At 50.2% G+C, this 14,347-nt stretch overlaps 1 protein-coding gene across 1 annotated transcript in view; it reads left to right on the plus strand.

The window, feature by feature from the left end:
- The window catches only part of LOC146839218 (uncharacterized), a 503,293-nt gene that overhangs the window by 341,751 nt on the left and 147,195 nt on the right, over window positions 1-14,347 (plus strand). The gene's annotated exons all lie outside the window — the stretch shown is intronic.

Below are 14,347 nucleotides of genomic sequence, written 5' to 3' on the forward strand. Positions count from 1 at the left end.
CTTGACTCCTGAAGCTTTAGTAATTCCCTGTTCTTGAACCAGCGCTGCCTGCAGTGCTACCTTGACTCCTGAAGCGTTAGTAATTCCCTGTTGCTGATCCAGCACTGCCTGCAGTGCTACCTTGACTCCTGAAGCTTTAGTAATTCCCTGTTCTTGAACCAGCGCTGCCTGCAGTGCTACCTTGACTCCTGAAGCGTTAGTAATTCCCTGTTGCTGATCCAGCACTGCCTGCAGTGCTACCTTGACTCCTGAGCCTTAGTAATTCCCTGTTCCTGAACCAGCACTGCCTGCGGTGCTACCTTGACTCCTGAGCTTTAGTAATTCCCTGTTCCTGAACCAGCACTGCCTGCAGTGCTACCTTGACTCCTGGACTTTAGTAATTCCCTGTTCCTGAACCAGCACTGCCTGCAGTGCTACCTTGACTCCTGGACTTTAGTAATTCCCTGTTCCTGAACCAGCACTGCGTGCAGTGCTACCTTGACTCCTGGACTTTAGTAATTCCCTGTTCCTGAACCAGCGCTGCCTGCAGTGCTACCTTGACTCTTGAAGCTTTAGTAATTCCCTGTTCTTGAACTAGCGCTGCCTGCAGTGCTACCCTGACTCCTGAAGCTTCAGTAATTCCCTGTTCCTGAACCAGCGCTGCCTGCAGTGCCACCTTGACTCCTGAAGCTTCTGTAATTCCCTGTTCCTGAACCAGCACTGCCTGCAGTGCTACCTTGACTCATGAAGCTTCAGTAATTCCCCGTTCCTAAACCAGCGCTGCCTGCAGTGCTACCTTGACTCCTGAAGCTCTAGTAATTCCCCGTTCCTGAACCAGCGCTGCCTGCAGTGCTACCTTGACTCCTGGGCTTTAGTAATTCTCTGTTTGTGAACCAGCACTGCCTGCAGTGCTACCTTGACTCATGAAGCTTTAGTAATTCCCCGTTCCTGAACCAGCGCTGCCTGCAGTGCTACCCTGACTCCTGAGCTTTAGTAATTCCCTGTTCCTGAACCAGCGCTGCCTGTGGTGCTACCTTGACTCCTGAAGCTTTAGTAATTCCCTGTTCCTGATCCAGCACTGCCTGCAGTGCTACCTTGACTCCGGAGCTTTAGTAATTCCCTGTTCCTGAACCAGCACTGCCTGCAGTGCTACCTTGACTCCTGGAGCTTTAGTAATTCCCTGTTCCTGAACCAGCGCTGCCTGCAGTGCTACCTCGACTCCTGAAGCTGCAGTAATTCCCTGTTCCTGAACCAGCACTGCCTGCAGTGCTACCTTGACTCCTGAAGCTTTAGTAATTCCCTGTTCCTGAACCAGCGCTGCCTGCAGTGCTACCTTGACTCCTGAAGCTTTAGTAATTCCCTGTTCCTGATCCAGCACTGCCTGCAGTGCTACCTTGACTCCTGAAGCTTCAGTAATTCCCTGTCCCTGAACCAGCACTGCGTGCAGTGCTTCCTTGACTCCTGAAGCTTTGGTAATTCCCTGTTCCTGAACCAGCGCTGCCTGCAGTGCTACCCTGACTCATGAAGCTTCAGTAATTCCCTGTCCCTGAACCAGCACTGCGTGCAGTGCTTCCTTGACTCCTGAAGCTTTGGTAATTCCCTGTTCCTAAACCAGCGCTGCCTGCAGTGCTGCCTTGACTCCTGAAGCTTTAGTAATTCCCTGTTTCCTGAACTTGCACTGCCTGCAGTGCTACCTTGACTCCTGAAGCTTTAGTAATTCCCTGTTCATGAACCAGCGCTGCCTGCAGTGCTACCTTGACTCCTGAAGCGTTAGTAATTCCCTGTTGCTGATCCAGCACTGCCTGCAGTGCTACCTTGACTCCTGAAGCTTTAGTAATTCCCTGTTTCCTGAACTTGCACTGCCTGCAGTGCTACCTTGACTCCTGAAGCTTTAGTAATTCCCTGTTCTTGAACCAGCGCTGCCTGCAGTGCTACCTTGACTCCTGGAGCTTTAGTAATTTCCTGTTCCTGAACCAGCGCTGCCTGCAGTGCTACCCTGACTCCTGAAGCTTTAGTAATTCCCTGTTCCTGAACCAGTACTGCCTGCAGTGCTACCCTGACTCCTGAAGCTTTAGTAATTCCCTGTTCCTGAACCAGCGCTGCCTGCAGTGCTACCTTGACCCTTAAAGCTTTAGTAATTCCCTGTTCCTGACCCAGCACTGCCTGCAGTGCTACCTTGACTCCTGAAGCTTTAGTAATTCCCTGTTCCTGACCCAGCACTGCCTGCAGTGCTACCTTGACTCCTTGAAGCTTTAGTAATTCCCTGTTCCTGAACCAGCGCTGCCTGCAGTGCTACCTTGACCCTTAAAGCTTTAGTAATTCCCTGTTCCTGACCCAGCACTGCCTGCAGTGCTACCTTGACTCCTGAAGCTTTAGTAATTCCCTGTTCCTGACCCAGCACTGCCTGCGGTGCTACCTTGACTCCTGAAGCTTTAGTAATTCCCTGTCCCTGAACCAGCACTGCCTGCAGTGCTACCTTGACTCCTGAAGCTTTAGTAATTCCCTGTCCCTTAACCAGCACTGCCTGCAGTGCTACCTTGACTCCTGAAGCTTTAGTAATTCCCTGTTCCTGAACCAGCGCTGTCTGCAGTGCTACCTTGACTCATGAAGCTTCAGTAATTCCCTGTTCCTGAACCAGCACTGCCTGCAGTGCTACCTTGACTCCTGAAGCTTTAGTAATTCCCTGTTCTTGAACCAGCGCTGCCTGCAGTGCTACCTTGACTCCTGAAGCGTTAGTAATTCCCTGTTGCTGATCCAGCACTGCCTGCAGTGCTACCTTGACTCCTGAAGCTTTAGTAATTCCCTGTTCTTGAACCAGCACTGCCTGCAGTGCTACCTTGACTCCTGAAGCTTTAGTAATTCCCTGTCCCTGAACCAGCACTGCCTGCAGTGCTACCTTGACTCCTGAAGCTTTAGTAATTCCCTGTTCCTGAACCAGCGCTGTCTGCAGTGCTACCTTGACTCATGAAGCTTCAGTAATTCTCTTTTCCTGAACCAGCACTGCCTGCAGTGCTACCTTGACTCCTGAAGCTTTAGTAATTCCCTGTTCTTGAACCAGCGCTGCCTGCAGTGCTACCTTGACTCCTGAAGCGTTAGTAATTCCCTGTTGCTGATCCAGCACTGCCTGCAGTGCTACCTTGGCTCCTGAAGCTTTAGTAATTCCCTGTTCTTGAACCAGCGCTGCCTGCAGTGCTACCTTGACTCCTGAAGCGTTAGTAATTCCCTGTTGCTGATCCAGCACTGCCTGCAGTGCTACCTTGACTCCTGAGCCTTAGTAATTCCCTGTTCCTGAACCAGCACTGCCTGCGGTGCTACCTTGACTCCTGAGCTTTAGTAATTCCCTGTTCCTGAACCAGCACTGCCTGCAGTGCTACCTTGACTCCTGGACTTTAGTAATTCCCTGTTCCTGCACCAGCACTGCCTGCAGTGCTACCTTGACTCCTGGACTTTAGTAATTCCCTGTTCCTGAACCAGCACTGCGTGCAGTGCTACCTTGACTCCTGGACTTTAGTAATTCCCTGTTCCTGAACCAGCGCTGCCTGCAGTGCTACCTTGACTCTTGAAGCTTTAGTAATTCCCTGTTCTTGAACCAGCGCTGCCTGCAGTGCTACCCTGACTCCTGAAGCTTCAGTAATTCCCTGTTCCTGAACCAGCGCTGCCTGCAGTGCCACCTTGACTCCTGAAGCTTCAGTAATTCCCTGTTCCTGAACCAGCACTGCCTGCAGTGCTACCTTGACTCATGAAGCTTCAGTAATTCCCCGTTCCTAAACCAGCGCTGCCTGCAGTGCTACCTTGACTCCTGAAGCTCTAGTAATTCCCCGTTCCTGAACCAGCGCTGCCTGCAGTGCTACCTTGACTCCTGGGCTTTAGTAATTCTCTGTTCCTGAACCAGCACTGCCTGCAGTGCTACCTTGACTCATGAAGCTTTAGTAATTCCCCGTTCCTGAACCAGCGCTGCCTGCAGTGCTACCCTGACTCCTGAGCTTTAGTAATTCCCTGTTCCTGAACCAGCGCTGCCTGTGGTGCTACCTTGACTCCTGAAGCTTTAGTAATTCCCTGTTCCTGATCCAGCACTGCCTGCAGTGCTACCTTGACTCCGGAGCTTTAGTAATTCCCTGTTCCTGAACCAGCACTGCCTGCAGTGCTACCTTGACTCCTGGAGCTTTAGTAATTCCCTGTTCCTGAACCAGCGCTGCCTGCAGTGCTACCTCGACTCCTGAAGCTGCAGTAATTCCCTGTTCCTGAACCAGCACTGCCTGCAGTGCTACCTTGACTCCTGAAGCTTTAGTAATTCCCTGTTCCTGAACCAGCGCTGCCTGCAGTGCTACCTTGACTCCTGAAGCTTTAGTAATTCCCTGTTCCTGATCCAGCACTGCCTGCAGTGCTACCTTGACTCCTGAAGCTTCAGTAATTCCCTGTCCCTGAACCAGCACTGCGTGCAGTGCTTCCTTGACTCCTGAAGCTTTGGTAATTCCCTGTTCCTGAACCAGCGCTGCCTGCAGTGCTACCCTGACTCATGAAGCTTCAGTAATTCCCTGTCCCTGAACCAGCACTGCGTGCAGTGCTTCCTTGACTCCTGAAGCTTTGGTAATTCCCTGTTCCTAAACCAGCGCTGCCTGCAGTGCTGCCTTGACTCCTGAAGCTTTAGTAATTCCCTGTTTCCTGAACTTGCACTGCCTGCAGTGCTACCTTGACTCCTGAAGCTTTAGTAATTCCCTGTTCATGAACCAGCGCTGCCTGCAGTGCTACCTTGACTCCTGAAGCGTTAGTAATTCCCTGTTGCTGATCCAGCACTGCCTGCAGTGCTACCTTGACTCCTGAAGCTTTAGTAATTCCCTGTTTCCTGAACTTGCACTGCCTGCAGTGCTACCTTGACTCCTGAAGCTTTAGTAATTCCCTGTTCTTGAACCAGCGCTGCCTGCAGTGCTACCTTGACTCCTGGAGCTTTAGTAATTTCCTGTTCCTGAACCAGCGCTGCCTGCAGTGCTACCCTGACTCCTGAAGCTTTAGTAATTCCCTGTTCCTGAACCAGTACTGCCTGCAGTGCTACCCTGACTCCTGAAGCTTTAGTAATTCCCTGTTCCTGAACCAGCGCTGCCTGCAGTGCTACCTTGACCCTTAAAGCTTTAGTAATTCCCTGTTCCTGACCCAGCACTGCCTGCAGTGCTACCTTGACTCCTGAAGCTTTAGTAATTCCCTGTTCCTGACCCAGCACTGCCTGCAGTGCTACCTTGACTCCTTGAAGCTTTAGTAATTCCCTGTTCCTGAACCAGCACTGCCTGCAGTGCTACCTTGACTCCTTGAAGCTTTAGTAATTCCCTGTTCCTGACCCAGCACTGCCTGCAGTGCTACATTGACTCCTGAAGCTTTAGTAATTCCCTGTTCCTGAACCAGCACTGCCTGCAGTGCTACCTTGACTCCGGAGCTTTAGTAATTCCCCGTTCCTGAACCAGCGCTGCCTGCAGTGCTACCTTGACTCCTGAAGCTTTAGTAATTCCCTGTTCCTGATCCAGCACTGCCTGCAGTGCTACCTTGACTCCGGAGCTTTAGTAATTCCCCGTTCCTGAACCAGCGCTGCCTGCAGTGCTACCTTGACTCCTGAAGCTTTAGTAATTCCCTGTTCCTGAACCAGCACCGCCTGCAGTGCTACCTTGACTCCTGGGCTTTAGTAATTCTCTGTTCCTGAACCAGCACTGCCTGCAGTGCTACCTTGACTCATGAAGCTTTAGTAATTCCCTGTTCCTGACCCAGCACTGCCTGCAGTGCTACCTTGACTCCTTGAAGCTTTAGTAATTCACTGTTCCTGACCCAGCACTGCCTGCAGTGCTACCTTGACTCCTGAAGCTTTAGTAATTCCCTGTTCCTGAGCCAGCACTGCCTGCAGTGCTACCTTGACTCCTGGAGCTTTAGTATTTCCCTGTTCCTGATCCAGCACTGCCTGCAGTGCTACCTTGACTCCTGGGGCTTTAGTAATTCCCTGTTCCTGAACCAGCGCTGCCTGCAGTGCTACCTAGACTCCTGAAGCTTCAGTAATTCCCTGTCCCTGAACCAGCACTGCGTGCAGTGCTTCCTTGACTCCTGAAGCTTTGGTAATTCCCTGTTCCTGAACCAGCGCTGCCTGCAGTGCTACCCTGACTCATGAAGCTTCAGTAATTCCCCGTTCCTAAACCAGCGCTGCCTGCAGTGCTGCCTTGACTCCTGAAGCTTTAGTAATTCCCTGTTTCCTGAACTTGCACTGCCTGCAGTGCTACCTTGACTCCTGAAGCTTTAGTAATTCCCTGTTCCTGAACCAGCGCTGTCTGCAGTACTACCTTGACTCATGAAGCTTCAGTAATTCCCCGTTCCTAAACCAGCGCTGCCTGCAGTGCTACCCTGACTCCTGGAGCTTTAGTAATTCCCTGTTCCTGACCCAGCACTGCGTGCAGTGCTACCTTGACTCCTGGAGCTTTAGTAATTCCCTGTTCCTGACCCAGCACTGCCTGCAGTGCTACCTTGAATCCTTAGCTTTAGTAATTCCCTGTTCCTGAACCAGCACTGTCTGCAGTGCTACCTTGACTCCTGAGCTTTAGTAATTCCCTGTTCCTGAACCAGCACTGTCTGCAGTGCTACCTAGACTCCTGAAGCTTTAGTAATTCCCTGTTCCTGAATAAGCACTGCCTGCAGTGCTACCTTGACTCCTGAAGCTTTAGTAATTCCCTGTTCCTGAACCAGCACTGCCTGCAGTGCTACCTTGACTCATGAAGCTTCAGTAATTCCCCGTTCCTAAACCAGCGCTGCCTGCAGTGCTACCTTGACTCCTGAAGCTTTAGTAATTCCCTGTTCCTGAACCAGCACTGCCTGCAGTGCTACCTTGACTCCTGAAGCTTTAGTAATTCCCTGTTCTTGAACCAGCGCTGCCTGCAGTGCTACCTTGACTCCTGAAGCTTTAGTAATTCCCTGTTCCTGACCCAGCACTGCCTGCGGTGCTACCTTGACTCCTGAAGCTTTAGTAATTCCCTGTCCCTGAACCAGCACTGCCTGCAGTGCTACCTTGACTCCTGAAGCTTTAGTAATTCCCTGTCCCTGAACCAGCACTGCCTGCAGTGCTACCTTGACTCCTGAAGCTTTAGTAATTCCCTGTTCCTGAACCAGCGCTGTCTGCAGTGCTACCTTGACTCATGAAGCTTCAGTAATTCCCTGTTCCTGAACCAGCACTGCCTGCAGTGCTACCTTGACTCCTGAAGCTTTAGTAATTCCCTGTTCTTGAACCAGCGCTGCCTGCAGTGCTACCTTGACTCCTGAAGCGTTAGTAATTCCCTGTTGCTGATCCAGCACTGCCTGCAGTGCTACCTTGACTCCTGAAGCTTTAGTAATTCCCTGTTCTTGAACCAGCACTGCCTGCAGTGCTACCTTGACTCCTGAAGCTTTAGTAATTCCCTGTCCCTGAACCAGCACTGCCTGCAGTGCTACCTTGACTCCTGAAGCTTTAGTAATTCCCTGTTCCTGAACCAGCGCTGTCTGCAGTGCTACCTTGACTCATGAAGCTTCAGTAATTCTCTTTTCCTGAACCAGCACTGCCTGCAGTGCTACCTTGACTCCTGAAGCTTTAGTAATTCCCTGTTCTTGAACCAGCGCTGCCTGCAGTGCTACCTTGACTCCTGAAGCGTTAGTAATTCCCTGTTGCTGATCCAGCACTGCCTGCAGTGCTACCTTGACTCCTGAAGCTTTAGTAATTCCCTGTTCTTGAACCAGCGCTGCCTGCAGTGCTACCTTGACTCCTGAAGCTTTAGTAATTCCCTGTTCTTGAACCAGTGCTGCCTGCAGTGCTACCTTGACTCCTGAAGCTTCAGTAATTCCCTGTTCCTGACCCAGCACTGCCTGCAGTGCTACCTTGACTCCTGAGCCTTAGTAATTCCCTGTTCCTGAACCAGCACTGCCTGCGGTGCTACCTTGACTCCTGAGCTTTAGTAATTCCCTGTTCCTGAACCAGCACTGCCTGCAGTGCTACCTTGACTCCTGGACTTTAGTAATTCCCTGTTCCTGAACCAGCACTGCGTGCAGTGCTACCTTGACTCCTGGACTTTAGTAATTCCCTGTTCCTGAACCAGCGCTGCCTGCAGTGCTACCTTGACTCTTGAAGCTTTAGTAATTCCCTGTTCCTGAACCAGCACTGCCTGCAGTGCCACCTTGACTCTTGAAGCTTTAGTAATTCCCTGTTCTTGAACCAGCGCTGCCTGCAGTGCTACCCTGACTCCTGAAGCTTCAGTAATTCCCTGTTCCTGAACCAGCACAGCCTGCAGTGCTACCTGGACTCCTGAAGCTTTAGTAATTCCCTGTTCCTGAACCAGCGCTGCCTGCAGTGCCACCTTGACTCCTGAAGCTTCAGTAATTCCCTGTTCCTGAACCAGCACTGCCTGCAGTGCTACCTTGACTCATGAAGCTTTAGTAATTCCCCGTTCCTAAACCAGCGCTGCCTGCAGTGCTACCTTGACTCCTGAAGCTCTAGTAATTCCCCGTTCCTGAACCAGCGCTGCCTGCAGTGCTACCTTGACTCCGGAGCTTTAGTAATTCTCTGTTCCTGAACCAGCACTGCCTGCAGTGCTACCTTGACTCATGAAGCTTTAGTAATTCCCCGTTCCTGAACCAGCGCTGCCTGCAGTGCTACCCTGACTCCTGAGCTTTAGTAATTCCCTGTTCCTGAACCAGCGCTGCCTGTGGTGCTACCTTGACTCCTGAAGCTTTAGTAATTCCCTGTTCCTGATCCAGCACTGCCTGCAGTGCTACCTTGACTCCGGAGCTTTAGTAATTCCCTGTTCCTGAACCAGCACTGCCTGCAGTGCTACCTTGACTCCTGGAGCTTTAGTAATTCCCTGTTCCTGAACCAGCGCTGCCTGCAGTGCTACCTCGACTCCTGAAGCTGCAGTAATTCCCTGTTCCTGAACCAGCACTGCCTGCAGTGCTACCTTGACTCCTGAAGCTTTAGTAATTCCCTGTTCCTGAACCAGCGCTGCCTGCAGTGCTACCTTGACTCCTGAAGCTTTAGTAATTCCCTGTTCCTGATCCAGCACTGCCTGCAGTGCTACCTTGACTCCTGAAGCTTCAGTAATTCCCTGTCCCTGAACCAGCACTGCGTGCAGTGCTTCCTTGACTCCTGAAGCTTTGGTAATTCCCTGTTCCTGAACCAGCGCTGCCTGCAGTGCTACCCTGACTCATGAAGCTTCAGTAATTCCCTGTCCCTGAACCAGCACTGCGTGCAGTGCTTCCTTGACTCCTGAAGCTTTGGTAATTCCCTGTTCCTAAACCAGCGCTGCCTGCAGTGCTGCCTTGACTCCTGAAGCTTTAGTAATTCCCTGTTTCCTGAACTTGCACTGCCTGCAGTGCTACCTTGACTCCTGAAACTTTAGTAATTCCCTGTTCATGAACCAGCGCTGCCTGCAGTGCTACCTTGACTCCTGAAGCGTTAGTAATTCCCTGTTGCTGATCCAGCACTGCCTGCAGTGCTACCTTGACTCCTGAAGCTTTAGTAATTCCCTGTTTCCTGAACTTGCACTGCCTGCAGTGCTACCTTGACTCCTGAAGCTTTAGTAATTCCCTGTTCTTGAACCAGCGCTGCCTGCAGTGCTACCTTGACTCCTGGAGCTTTAGTAATTTCCTGTTCCTGAACCAGCGCTGCCTGCAGTGCTACCCTGACTCCTGAAGCTTTAGTAATTCCCTGTTCCTGAACCAGTACTGCCTGCAGTGCTACCCTGACTCCTGAAGCTTTAGTAATTCCCTGTTCCTGAACCAGCGCTGCCTGCAGTGCTACCTTGACCCTTAAAGCTTTAGTAATTCCCTGTTCCTGACCCAGCACTGCCTGCAGTGCTACCTTGACTCCTGAAGCTTTAGTAATTCCCTGTTCCTGACCCAGCACTGCCTGCAGTGCTACCTTGACTCCTTGAAGCTTTAGTAATTCCCTGTTCCTGAACCAGCACTGCCTGCAGTGCTACCTTGACTCCTTGAAGCTTTAGTAATTCCCTGTTCCTGACCCAGCACTGCCTGCAGTGCTACATTGACTCCTGAAGCTTTAGTAATTCCCTGTTCCTGAACCAGCACTGCCCGCAGTGCTACCTCGACTCCTGAAGCTTTAGTAATTCCCTGTTCCTGAACCAGCAGTGCCTGCAGTGCTACCTTGACTCATGAAGCTTTAGTAATTTCCTGTTCCTGAACCAGCACTGCCTGCAGTGCTACCTTGACTCCTGAGTCTTTAGTAATTCCCTGTCCCTGAACCAGCGCTGCCTGCAGTGCTACCTTGACTCCTGAAGCTTTAGTAATTCCCTGTTCCTGACCCAGCACTGCCTGCAGTGCTACCTTGACTCCTTGAAGCTTTAGTAATTCCCTGTTCCTGACCCAGCACTGCCTGCAGTGCTACATTGACTCCTGAAGCTTTAGTAATTCCCTGTTCCTGAACCAGCACTGCCCGCAGTGCTACCTTGACTCCTTGAAGCTTTAGTAATTCCCTGTTCCTGACCCAGCACTGCCTGCAGTGCTACCTCGACTCATGAAGCTTTAGTAATTCCCTGTTCCTGAACCAGCACTGCCTGCAGTGCTACCCTGACTCCTGAAGCTTTAGTAATTCCCTGTTCTTGAACCAGCGCTGCCTGCAGTGCTACCTTGACTCCTGAAGCTTTAGTAATTCCCTGTTCTTGAACCAGTGCTGCCTGCAGTGCTACCTTGACTCCTGAAGCTTTAGTAATTTCCTGTTCCTGAACCAGCACTGCCTGCAGTGCCATCTTGACTCATGAAGCTTTAGTAATTCCCTGTCCCTGAACCAGCACTGCCTGCAGTGCTACCTTGACTCCTTGAAGCTTTAGTAATTCCCTGTTCCTGAACCAGCACTGCCTGCAGTGCTACCTTGACTCCTGAAGCTTTAGTAATTCCCTGTTCCTGAACCAGCACTGCCTGCAGTGCTACCTCAACTCCTGAAGCTTCAGTAATTCCCTGTTCCTGAACCAGCGCTGCGTGCAGTGCTACCCTGACTCCTGAAGCTCTAGTAATTCCCTGTTCCTGAACCAGCACTGCCTGCAGTGCTCTCTTGACTCCTGAAGCTTTAGTAATTCCCTGTTCTTGAACCAGCACTGCCCGCAGTGCTACCTTGACTCCTGAAGCTTCAGTAATTCCCTGTTCCTGAACCAGCACTGCCTGCAGTGCCATCTTAACTCATGAAGCTTTAGTAATTCCCTGTCCCTGAACCAGCACTGCCTGCAGTGCTACCTTGACTCCTTGAAGCTTTAGTAATTCCCTGTTCCTGAACCAGCACTGCCTGCAGTGCTACCTTGACTCCTGAAGCTTTAGTAATTCCCTGTTCCTGAACCAGCACTGCCTGCAGTGCTACCTCGACTCCTGAAGCTTCAGTAATTCCCTGTTCCTGAACCAGCGCTGCGTGCAGTGCTACCTTGACTCCTTGAAGCTTTAGTAATTCCCTGTCCCTGAACCAGCACTGCCTGCAGTGCTACCTTGACTCCTTGAAGCTTTAGTAATTCCCTGTTCCTGACCCAGCACTGCCTGCAGTGCTACCCTGACTCCTGAAGCTCTAGTAATTCCCTGTTCTTGAACCAGCACTGCCTGCAGTGCTCTCTTGACTCCTGAAGCTTTAGTAATTCCCTGTTCTTGAACCAGCACTGCCCGCAGTGCTACCTTGACTCCTGAGCCTTAGCTCAATTCTTGTTCCTGCCCCAGCCCTGCCTTCAATGCTACTTTGTTGTCTTGATTCCTGAACCTGCTCTATTCTAGTTTACCCTTGTAGCCTCCCCTTCTTTATATCCCTTTCCAGTCCCTGTCTTTCTTCTCATTTCCTTGCTTCCAGTTCATAGTTTGCTGTCTTTCTATTCTGCTGTCTTGCTTCTCTTGCCTTGTATGTTTGTTACCTGCTTTCTGCCAAGTGTGCCTTGTGATTTCCTTTCTTTCCTGTTAAGCTCTCCTTCTTGCTAGCTCCTTGTCTATTGTGCCTGTGTTTAGTTCTACCTCCTTGCTGTTACTGCCTTGCGTGTTCCTGTTTGATTGCCAGGATCCGTGGGCACAGCTGACTACCTAGGTGGTGTTTCTTGTTCACTGTGAGTATTGTCTTTGATTTACATTTATAGCATTACCATAGGTATCAGCTCCACAGACCCGGCCTTTGCATGCATATCCTATATGTGGGTATTTGCAGTCAGTATCTGTAACAGCAATTGTGGGTGATGAAGTACTGGGTATTTTAAGCCCAGCGGTGCAGGGGAACACACCCTATGACTTTGGGGTTCTTCCTGTTTCAGACCTACAGAAACACAGAGTCTTCTGGGTGAAGTCAAAGATCAGTTTATTGGCTGCAGACCAATTACAGGCATCCTAGAAGTACAACAGCATGTATGTTCTCAGGAGACTGCTAAAAATCACAAAACGGGCTTCTCCTTAAATACAGAATATCCTGCTTCAGGCACACATTCCTTGGTTTACGATATGGCCATATAAAAGTATGCATTACAAACGAAAAGGCAGAGTCATGATGACCATCCCACATTCCAGTTAAGCCAGCCCGCAATTATTTACCCAACAAGGCTCAGATCCCACATCAGATATCGATAGGCCCCAATAAACACGGGCATCTCCTGTTTGGAAAACAAGCCATAAAGCAGGAACAGTCAGGTGTGAAAGAGATTAGCTGGAGGCTCGTGTAGGATGAAAAGGCTTTATGGTGTGTCAAGCCCTGATGCTAATCACAGGTGGCCAGAGGACGGGGAGCTCGTGAGACCGGACTGACCTGGGGCAGCGGAGCCGAGCTGCCCAGGTCACAGAGAAGTCAAAGGAAGGCACATGTGCTCTAAAAGGCCCGTATTTGCTTCGTGATGTGTAGCCTATGTGAGGGCAACCATAAGATGGCCACCGCTCTAACATGGAATCCACGGAGTCAATGTATAATAACGTATACATAGTGCATTCATAGCTAAAACGTTACACAAAGCACTTGTACATACCGCATTGACCATTTGCGGTTCGCTAATACCGGGATAGACAGGGGTAGGGCCCTGCCTCCTACGCGGTCCCAAATTTTAAAGTACGACAGACCCTCCTTTTGCCCTTACATAGGCAACAACAATGCTCATTTCAATCCGAGTCTAGGTTAATATTCATGAAGTCATGGAGATGTTGCTGTAGCATCATCCTATTACTTAGCTCGTCCCTCGATACAGGTTTCCTTACACATAATGTAGCACAGAGGCCACATATCGCAGGAGCACACTGTATGCACAGACAGAACAGGAAAAGGATGGCTAAGATCATTCCAATGACCATCAGAACTTTCCAACCCCAGGCAGATATCAGTTCCCAGAACCACCCCACCAGTGACCAATCTCCTTTATCCACGTGTATGGATTCAGATATTTTATGTAGTTTGGAGATGGCTTGATAAACTGTTGGAGCGTTATCTGGTATGAAAATGCAACAACTGGATTGGATAACCTTACATACCCCACCGCGGTCTGCAAGTATAACGTCTAGAACCATGCGGTTCTGCAAAGTCATGAGGCGATCCGCTTGGAGCTCAGCTGTCAAATTACCAAGGGCACCAGCCGTAACATTAACTGTGGATTCAACCACACGAGTCAGTTGTCTCAGGTTCCTACTATTAACCATAGGTCCCCAAAACGGCAGGAAACCCAAAAAGAAATCTCCCGCTTCCTGACCGGCGGTATCCTCCTTACTAATCACGCCTCTCACAACTCTGGTCTTGTGATAGTCAGAGGCAGCAGTAAATGTCGGCGGTAGCAGATTTGCAATATAACATGTGCCCGAGAAATCAGGAGGCAACCATGTATATGCTCGGTCATTGCAGACAAAATATGTACCCTTGGCAGCCAAAAACGCAGGGGAAAACTGTGATGGAAAAGTGTACATCTCAGTACAGTCACTTCTCCCCAGTTGAGCTCTTGGATTCTGACCATTACCTTGTAAACAGAACCGACCTATGTGGGGTACGACCCAGATTGGGGATGAAATTTTTCGCTGTCTTTCACCCAGACTAATACTATACCCCGTTGCGTTCCACCCTACATAAGCTCTCAATTCTTCCTTGGGTATGGATGAGTATGCATCAATATCTCTGCTCATATCGGCAACTCCTTTCATTAAGGCTTTATTATTGGTGCTAGGTCTGATGGAACGCGGTTGTCGCGGGGAGTAGGCATCTAGGGCAAAGAGAAACATGGTCTGGAATGCCCATGACGATCCATTGTAACTAAATGGCAGCACTAGATAAGGAATACCCTTGTTAATGGTATGTGGCATTAAACCACACACCCAGCAATTGGTTGTATTCATGACTAGTTGGTGCTGGTGCAGGAGCTGAATAAACGAGTTGTTTACAAATTCTGAT

Source organism: Triturus cristatus, chromosome 4_2, assembly GCF_964204655.1.
Source record: "Triturus cristatus chromosome 4_2, aTriCri1.1, whole genome shotgun sequence".
Taxonomy (NCBI): Eukaryota; Metazoa; Chordata; class Amphibia; order Caudata; family Salamandridae; genus Triturus; species Triturus cristatus.